The sequence below is a fragment of the Palaemon carinicauda genome, chromosome 6 (assembly GCF_036898095.1).
Source record: "Palaemon carinicauda isolate YSFRI2023 chromosome 6, ASM3689809v2, whole genome shotgun sequence".
Lineage (NCBI taxonomy): Eukaryota > Metazoa > Arthropoda > Malacostraca > Decapoda > Palaemonidae > Palaemon > Palaemon carinicauda.
The window spans coordinates 115927546-115935045 of record NC_090730.1 but is presented as its reverse complement, the minus strand read 5'-3'; the positions used below and the strand labels follow the sequence as shown (position 1 = coordinate 115935045).

General features: G+C 34.5%; 1 protein-coding gene across 3 annotated transcripts in view; it reads left to right on the top strand.

Moving 5' to 3' along the window:
• The window catches only part of jbug (filamin-type immunoglobulin domains fbug), a 291607-nt gene that overhangs the window by 15302 nt on the left and 268805 nt on the right, over nt 1-7500 (top strand). The gene's annotated exons all lie outside the window — the stretch shown is intronic.

Here is a 7500-nt window from a genome sequence, read left to right as displayed (position 1 = left end):
GATACTTTTCGCGTTATCTCAGAAATGTTGTATGAAAGTCTTTCCGGAGGAGGAATGTTCACTATTAATTTTGATTGATCTTGATTATTAATAAGAAATTTTGTAAATTTCCTTGCATGTGAAATTGTGTGCATATGTCAGGGATAAAATTTCACATATGATTTGAGATATTGAATATGTACTCTACCGATCCAACACGTCACACAGCCCACGTTATCCGAGGGGATTCGACACGCGAAGAGGGAGTATTGTTCGATTGTTTAGCAAACAGGAAGGGCGTGGGTGTTCTTCGTGCCGTAGCAAATGCCCCGCTAAGCATTTCTTTCCTTGCTGGGATCCCTTTGTATTTAATGGATGGGAGGGAGGTCTTAATGCCTACGAGATTCTTCAAGAGGGAAATGTCTAGCGGGGATCAGGTATTTTGAGCCAGCTCTGTTGTTGGCGGTATCAATGATTAAGTATCATTTAAGACATGTTAAAGATTCTCTCTCTCTCTCTCTCTCTCTCCTCTCTCTCTCTCTCTCTCTCTCTCAAACAAGAGAAGCAGGATTTTTGTAGACTGGTGTTCCCATGAACATTTAAGGATATATATATATATATATATATATATGTATATATATATATTACTATTATTAAAAAGCTAAGCTACAACCCTAGTTAGGAAAGCAGGATGTTATAAGTCCAGGGTCTCCAACAGGGAAAATAGCCCAGTGAGGAAAGGAAACAAGGAAAAATAAAATTTTTAAAGAACAGTAACAACATTAAAATAAACATATCCCATATAAACTATTAAACTTTAACAAAACAAGAGGAAGAGAAATAAGATAGAATAATGTGCCTAGGTGTACTCTCAAGCAAGAGAACTCTAACCCAAGACAGTGGAAGACCATGGTACATAGGTTATGGCACTACCCAAAACTAGAGAACAATGGGTTGATATTGTAGTGTCCTTCTCATAGAAGAGCTGCTTACCATAGCTAAAGAGTCTGTTCTACCCTTACCTAGAGAAAAGTGGTCAATGAACAATGATAGCGCAGTAACCCCTTGGGTGAAAAATAGTTTGGCAATCTCAGTGTTGTTAGGTGTATGAGGACAGAGGAGAATATGTAAAGAATAGACCAGACTATTTGGTGTATATGTAGGCAAAGGGAAAATGAACCGGAACCAGAGAGAAGGTTCCAACGTAGTAGTCTGGCCAGTCAAAGGACCCAATAACTCTCTCTCTCTCTCTCTCTCTCTCTCTCTCTCTCTCTCTATATGTGTGTGTGTGCGTTTGTGTATTACCATACAGCTGCTTGAAACAAATATTTTTATTTCATAATTTTCTAAATAATTGTGTGGTAGAAAAAAGAGATTCAGCTTTATAAAGATGCTAAGTTTTTTATATTTATACCTTACAGATACACAAGACATACAGTGAAAATTAAATTCTTCAATTTATTTTACGGGGAATTTCATTTTCAATTTTTCATGCTAAAATGTAAATGTTTTTCCAGGGTATTGGCACTTCGGATGGTACAGAAAAATGCACTGTGTTGGGGTGTGTAATGTTGTGTTAATTAAAAGTTTATTCTTTTATATTATTGAAGTAGCGTTTAGATTTGATTAAGTGCCTTTGGTAAGAAGTGAAGGGGAAGTTGGAAAGAAAATTATGGAACATCAGTTATCATGGTTTTTAGAGAACAGAAATGAGAATACTGAGGTGGATTATGGGAATATCGCCTCTTGATTGATTGGAAAATGAAATAAGATAAATGGTAGTCTTAGTAAAGATTACAGATGTGATAAGTGTGTCACGACTGAGATGGTGTGGGCACGTGGTGAGGAAGATTGGTAGAGAGGAAGGAGTAGGGATTGGAAGGTGTTGTGGGAAGAAGATAGAGCGGAAGGCACAAGAATATAACAGTCTTGATGTTTTACATTCATGGGAACCTCTGAGCTAAACTTAACGAGACAAGTTTAGAATAACTAGTTTAGTAGCCAAGTGTAAACGGGAATTAGGAGGCGAGAAGGGTGAAGAATGACAAGGAGATAAGAGGTTTGGTGGTAGAAGATGTCTTTGATAGGAGGCATTGGAGAGAGCGCATCAGGCAACCAACCCCTTAATGTAGGGATAACGGTTGGAAAGAATAAAAGATATATTTTTCCCTTCTGAATTTATTCAGGCCATCATTGTGAGAGTCGAGCTTGAGCTTACAAACATCCTCCTTTTTATAATATACAAATAAAAAATATAGAAATACATCACGGAATCTATCCTGGGTCTACCACCACTCTTTGGCCGCTTAGGACAAGTCCTCTGGTTCCGTGTCCAGATCCTTGAGGATTGCGTGGGAGTATTGGGGAATTGGTGATTTCAATTCTTGATGAGGTAGTAATCCGAGTCTTCAGCTTTCCCAGGCTTTGGGTGTCTCCCTCGTCAGGCCACTATAAACACAGACGGTGGTTTTAGTATCTTTATTTTCTGATTCGGATGATGCTCTTGATCTTTGGCAAACATTGAAAAGAAGTAAATGACATTGTTTTGATTTTGTCATTTTTTATGTAGCAAGTGTCCTTTTGAATCCGCTTTCACAGACATTTATTTTATTTAAAACCATTTATATGGATGTTAATAATGGTTATGAAGCACATTTTAATACTCTCTCTCTCTCTCTCTCTCTCTCTCTCTCTCTCTCTCTCTCTCTCTCTACATGTGAGAAAAGAAAGTTTGAAAATGACCCTGTCTACCTGTCGAGGGAATGTGCTCATGAAATTCTTTGTATGGAGTCTTGATTGAAATCAAATATTCATTTCCCTTTCCCCCTGAACTCTGATCAGTCTGGCAATCTCACGTATGCCAGGCATCGAAAAAGTTCGCCATGCTAACCTATTTGCATACAATAGAGAAGCAGTGGACTTAGGCCTACACATAACTGGTTTTATCACCTTCTTGCTCGGCAGATCAGTATTTCAATATTCATACACATACAGACACTTTATTCCGTGATGTGTTTGCCCAGTAACCTTTCTTTTATTTAGTTACTCCTTAGCATTAACTAATCTATCCAACTTCTTGTATACTTGCACATTAATTCTATGTAACGCGACTACACACACACATGCATATATATATATATATATATATGCACAACCACGTATATCCTTTCTGAGTTGCGATACTTTAACGTATATAAATATATATATATATATGTATATATATATATATATATGTATGTATGTATGTATGTATGTATACATACTTATATATGTGCATAGATATAAATTATATATATATATATATATATATGTGTGTGTGTGTGTGTGTGTGTGTGTTTGTTTTGGCTTTGTCATTGGCACTGATTTTTTTATATATATAATTTTTTTTCTGGAAACCTTGAAATCCGCAAGGAAAGAGGGAAGAAACCTTCCTTGCTATGATAGATTCAAACCTACACTAGTTAACGAAACAAGGCCAGTGCCATCCCACGCTTATAGCAGTGACCTATCTTGTAACCAGAGTCGTTTCGAATGTAGCCAGGTAGAGTTTGGCTTTATTTCGATTTTATTTCATTGAAATGTACCATAATTTCGTATACAGCTAACATTACTCAGTTTTATATATATATATATATATATATATACATATACTGTACATATATATATATATTATATATATATAATTTCGTATACAGCTAACATTACTCAGTTATTTTATATATATATATATATATATATACTGTATATATATATAAATATATATATATATATATATATGTATGTATATATATTATATATATACATATGTACATATATATATACACATATATATACATATATATATACATATATATATATATATATATATATTATGCTTGTGTGTAATATGCTTATTATATGTAGACCAGTTGGCATCTTTTGGTACTGATTTACTTTCACAAGATCGTTCTCAATAAACAATTTTTATGGAAACATTTACTGTTAGCGGGCAGATTCTGTCATTCAGCCCTGACCATCTTCCTGTCTCTTCAGCATCCGCATGTTTGTCTCTCCGCTAAGGTTAAATTTTCTTTAAAACGCTATAATTTTAATATCTTTAAAGTCAATGACATTATGCTTTAAGTAAATTATTCATGATTAATGAGATTCAACGTAACACTTGATCCATTTATCGAGATCATCTTAGAGGCCTAAGGGGAAATTTGTACCAGAATTTGACCATATCTTTTGATATTTGCGACATAAAGACAACATGATTGCCCTTAGTATTACATTTATAAAACCAAAGTGGACAATTAAGTTATTTTCTGACGCCTGGTGTTAACTTACAAATCAACCTTGGGCGTAACCATTTAAATAAACGAGATAGTCACTTTATATTTTAAATGGTTACTCTACTAGTATAGTCGGTACACTAAGTAAGGTCAAGGTCAAAGTTTTAATGAGAGGTCAGAGGCTAATTAGAAATTTCCACCTCTTCAACATTGTGTTTCAATAACATATTTGAAATTTTTCACATTTAATTGGTTTAGAGTTATCATTTTCATATTTGTTTTGCCATCCGAACAATTAAGTCCTATTATTTAATTTGTTTATATAATCCTATGTTTTCATGAAGACATAAATTTTGACTTATATTTCTTTTTTTTATCTTTTATTTATCTTTATAAAATCGTTGCGTCTTTCTATCTTTTTTATATCTTTTATTTATTTTTATCAAATCTGTATTTTTTATCTTTTTTCTTTAATCTTTTATGTATTTTCTTTACACTAAGGTCCTTGAGAAAAAAAGAGCTGTGGAGAAACAGAATATGATGTCATTCTATAATTAGAAAACTTATTTGCTTCTACCTTATCTAAACTCTGCCGAATAACCATTATGATATCGAGTTTATAGCTAATTATACCTTATGTTGATAACGAAAGAACCCGTCCTCCATTTTTGGATAAAGTTAATCTCTTTATTCATTCTAATTCTTATTTACTCAATGAGGTGACTCGGACGTTTTATGTTTCTCGGAATTGGTTTTTGTTTCTGGGAATTAACCTTTTATGTTTGTGGGAATTGGCCTTTTATGTCACTGGGAATTTAGATACCTTTTAGGCAATGTAGCATTTGTTACGGGAAAAGGGATAATGAAATACCTGAAGTCATTTCAGACGATTGTGTGCGTTTCAATCATTCATTCATTCATTCGTTCATTCACTCATTCATTTGAAGGCTCAGTCACACTCTAGTAGGACTTATTTCCCCCTGTTGAGGCAGTACAAGGAAATTGTAGCACACTAAAGGCGGATTTAGTTGCCAAACCCGATACGGTCCACTGGCAATATATCGGATTTGCTTCTTTGAACTTTCACTTGCATACACACGCATAACCAGGATATATATATATATATATATATATATATGTATGTATGTATGTATGTATGTATGTACTAGATATGTGTACGACCCGCAGTTTCATTCACCCATTGTTCGTATATTTCGGTTCCCGAAAAATAAATAGTAATATCAGTTTCGTTTCGCTGATATTTGAAGTTAGAGAGAGAGAGAGAGAGAGAGAGAGAGAGAGAGAGAGAGAGAGAGAATCCTACATCACTAGTAACAAACGCCAGATAGCACAATATCAATCAATGAATCAACATTAATAACTATCCTTCTGCGCTGCTATATCTATACTCGAGTATGTCCTCTATTTCTCAAAGCCCGTCTTCGTGACCATTGGTAGTGCCTGTTTGCATCGAGTTCATGCCGTCCAGTTCTTCCATGAAGTCAGTGAAACCGGTTTCGAAGGAATGGAGTCCAGTTCCCTTCCAAATTAAGAAAACTTACTGAGTCTGCTTCTTAACACGATCAGATTTTGGGTCACGAAGATCTTGCATAAGCTTGCGATTTTCCTGGCCCACTTTATTTGGGTAATCTTGGAATAACTTCGACTTGATGAGGTTTTCGTGTGTACAGTAGGTTTCATGAGGTGTAAATGAATATTAAGTGTAATTTCGGTTGTGGTCTTATGCTGAAATCACTCATTTACACGTATGCGTAAATGTGGGGTTAATCATTTATATTACTTTACTTTACTTAAAGGGCTGCTTATCTGGTCCTGTACAGCAGGGGAACCCTACTCTCTGCAGGACCTCCACGGTCGTTTTATGATGTTCATTCGGGAGCATTTTAACATTTTTTAATTCTCAATGTTTAATTGGTTGTTTTGTTTTGCCTGGATAGTTTTAGCATACAAGACTTTATTTGAATTATCCCTGTGATTTTTTTTCTATAAAAGGTACATTATCAATGGATATATATTTTAGGAAATAAATGGGTTTCTTTAAGAAGGTATAGATAAGAGTTAGAGAAAGCTGAGGAGAGATTTTTTCAAAGTTGATGCGGGTCAGGGAGCTGTTGAGTTGCTGTATTTTTCTCAACTTTCAAGCTTTTTTTTTTATTTACAATACCTGTAAGAGATCGAAAGCAGATTCAGGCACTAGTGAGGGAAAAAAAGTGGCTTATATGCGTATAGGGCTATGGTAGAATCAACTTTTGAGAATGTATCCAATCCCGTCAAAGGAAATCTTGCAAAAAAGTCTTCTTAGGTCATTAGAATAATATTTTATGAAATTAAAAATATTAAATATAGAGTAAAGCCGTGTGATATTTTAAGAGAACAAAAACTGACGTATTTGACCAGAAAATCAACCTTTCGAAAAACCTACTCAGGCTTTTACTTAGATCTTTAGTGAACTCATTAAGTTCTCACTGACATGAGAGACTTAAGCTTCTGTTGTATGGTGACTGACTAATTATATAATTATCTTGAAAAATAGGAATATATATATATATATATATATATATATATATATATATATTTGATATGATTAGATGCACTTGGAGAAAAGAAAGGAGCAAGATTTCCAAGTACGTCAGGAATAAGGCAGAAATATACGAAAGGACGCAGAACCCTCCATGGTGTTTTTACTGACCCACCAGCAAGAGGAGCCCTTGCTGGCAGCAAACCACTTTGCATAGGGAAAGGGTCTGACGTTCTGTCTACAACAGCAAAGTTACAACTGTTACAGACTTAGCTTACAAGGGATAGTACAAATATATGTACAGAGTTCACCTTGGAAGTAAAGCACGTATTATTTTAAAAAATTATTGCATTTTATATTTATTCTCCGTGAGATTACCTTCAATGTAGAGTAGGTAAGAAAAAAAGACAAGTCGGATATTTGTTAAGTACAGGAACAAGTTTCATTTAGTATTATATAACTGATTTTTTTTTCCTCTGAAATGTGCCATTGAAAAATTGAGCATATTTGAATGTGTCATTTCTTTTCTTGAAAGTTGAAAAATGCAAGGTACGTACGTGTATCCTAGTACTTCATTACCGGCTCGGGAATCTTTATAAATTGTCTCATACGGTCATTTCTTCTTGGCTTATAAAATAACAACGGAGGGCTGGAGAGAAGAGATCGCGATGCCTCAAGGTTTGTTTAACATAACGTGATCTTGTCTCG